This window comes from Chrysochloris asiatica, unplaced genomic scaffold (genome assembly GCF_000296735.1).
Source record: "Chrysochloris asiatica unplaced genomic scaffold, ChrAsi1.0 scaffold00010, whole genome shotgun sequence".
Taxonomy (NCBI): Eukaryota; Metazoa; Chordata; class Mammalia; order Afrosoricida; family Chrysochloridae; genus Chrysochloris; species Chrysochloris asiatica.
In genome coordinates, this window is record NW_006408528.1 from 8,941,137 (window position 1) to 8,944,126 (window position 2,990).

Below are 2,990 nucleotides of genomic sequence, written 5' to 3' on the forward strand. Positions count from 1 at the left end.
TTAGGGTTGCTGTTGTCAACTTTATTCTATATAGATAGTTCTTCAAAAGAGCACAATGTTCAAGGCGAACATTCTTTACTAAATAAGGAAACATTGTTTGGCTTAAAGAAAACATCAAGGTTGATTTCAGGTTTAAATTTTACTTAAGACAGCAATTTTAGGGTTCATTCAGTCTTCATGACACCAATAAGTTCTGGATTCTATGAGAATTTGGGATTTTGTTCCACATCCCCAACCCCTTTTGATTGGATTCTTCTATAGAATCTTTGATTAAAATGTTCTTTAAAAGATAGCTGAGCATCATTCCATTCTGGTCTCTTGGCAAAGGAGGCATTTGTTTACAGAAGCAATTAGACACTCCATTTGCTCCTCCAGTTCCTGATTCTCACTCTTCTACTGCTGTTTCAGGTGAATAAAGACCAACTGTGGTGCCTTGAGGCCATTCGTCAACTTTTAAGACCCCTGGCCCTTGGCAATAAGTCATAGAACAAAAATACTAAAAATGATATTTGCCCAGTCACCAGGGATGTCCCAGGAAACCATGACCATAAACCTCCAAACACAGACACCAATCTCATGAAGAGTTCAGTTGTTCACAAGCATCATCTCTAGCTGCTTTTGTTTCATTGTGTGTGTGTGTGTGTGTATGGGGTGCCACGGAGGCAGAGGTGGGGTGATAAAAGTATTTATCAGGAGGGGACTGAAATCAGTGTAATGAAATGAAGTATATGATTTGTTGCATGTAAAACTGATGATCTGCTCTGTAAACCTTCACTCAATTCACAATAAAAAGTTTTTAAAAGAGAGAAAAGCTGAGAGATTTGAGCAGAGAAAGAGGGAACCACCCCAAACTAATTAATCAATCAAACAAACAACCATGCCACCTCCAGGAAGACTCACTTGATGATAGATAGATAGATAGATAGATAGATAGATAGATAGATAGATAGATAGAAAGAAGCATCACACAGCATTTACTAATTCAACTTTTTACAGGTGCACAACTTTCTAAACAAGAATTACATGAATCAGCTGCTCAATCATTACCCTTAATCAATGAGAAATTGTCATCACTATAAATAGAAACTCAGTGCTCCATAAGCAACCCCTCCCCCCACCCAGTAGCCACTAATAAAGTTTGCTCACTATACATTTGCCTGTTCTTGTCTTTTTAAATAAGTGAGGTCATACAATGTTTGTCTTTAGTAATGTTGTTAAGTGCCATTGAGTTGCTTCCGACTCAGTGAACCTACATAAGGTTTCCGAGGATCAACTTTAATTCATTTGGTAAGAAAATGAATAAGCCATATAACATCCATTGTTTATTGTTGGGAGGGAAAAAAAAGGAGGAAATGTTATCAAATTGCAAGTAGGCTGTAACATTATACAAAAGGGAACAAGGATTAACTGAGCACCTACTACTTGCCAAATATATATATAGTGAGAGAATCTTCACAACCACTATATTATATAGGAATCGTTACATCTATATATTAAATACAGGCTCAGAGAGATCAAATCTCTGCTCTTCAGATCACCTGCTACTGAATAGTAGAGTTAGGATTCCAGCTCACGTTTACATCAAAGTCTATTTACTATCCAGCACCCAATGAATGCCCTCTGTGAGGATGATTTCTTTTCTACTCAACATATAGATGGAATGTTGATTGAATTAAACTACCCAAGGTCAAGTACAGAGTCCTTCAGCTGATCACTGGCAACTCTCTTCATCTACAGTCCCCCATTCATTTCCTTTAAAGAAGAAGATGGAACATCCTAATAGGATTGAAAAATGAGGAGGACCCTACACAAATGCATAAAGATATCATAATTTGACATTACTTGTCACTCTAGTAAGTTGAGGCTAATAGACTTGAATACTCCTACTATTCTTATTGGTGTTGTTCAGTGCCATCAAGTCAGTACCAGAATACCATCTTAATTCCAGATCAGGGTAGAGTTATGATGCATAATTTAAAAATCTCCCCAAATCCCTAGCTAAAAGCACACAGATTAACTCAAATAGAAAAATAAAACTCTACTCACAACACCACTCAGAAAAACTGAAAAGACCCCCATGAGCTGCTCAAAACACCAGTGGATTTTGCCCCACCCACACCATAGACAACAACAGGACCACAAAGAGGACAAGGCATGTCTAGGGGTTGCTGCTGAGCAGAATTGGAGGAAGGAAGAAAAAGAGAGTTTTGATTGTCCATAAAACACTGCAATACAGAAATCGTCAACAAATGCTCAAAAAGAGAGGGCCCACTCTGAGTGAGATTCTCAGCAAGTGAATAGTGTGAGAATAATAGTAAAAAGAAGAAAGCTTCAAGCTCCAATTTATGACTGAGTAGAATAAAAAGATCACACCTATACACTGGAACCATAGAAAGGTCAGAAGAGTGGCTTCTGGACTCAAGGAATTCAGAAATATTAAACAAAATTCCCTTTTTGAGGAAAATATTACTGTGAAGAAAACTCATATTGAGCATGATGGGAATTCTGAGGATAAAGGAGAGAAAAGGATCAAATACCAGATAGAAGAATGTTGCCAGAGGAGACAGACCTCAGCAGAATGGGTATGACTACACACAGAGGAGATACCTACATTGATAAATCTATCTACATGCTCTGTGATAATCAGAAAGCAGGGAGCGCTGAAGAAATGAAGCAAGGAGAGCTGCCACAACTCATCCTAAACTACACCAGAACTATTTCCTAAAAACACGTAACACTTGATTTTATATCTATGTGACCAGTGAAAAAGGATTATGGTCAAATAACAAACAAATACATTATTAGAAAAACAAAGAACAAACACAAAGAATTGGCTTAGTTATCTATTGCTGTTATAACAGAAATATAAGTGGGTTGCTTAACTAACAGAAATTTGTTTTCTTACAGTCTATCATTATTGTTGTTAGGTGCTAGGGAGTTGTTTCCCACTCAGCGACCTTGAATAGGGTTTCTGAGGAGTGGTTGTGGGT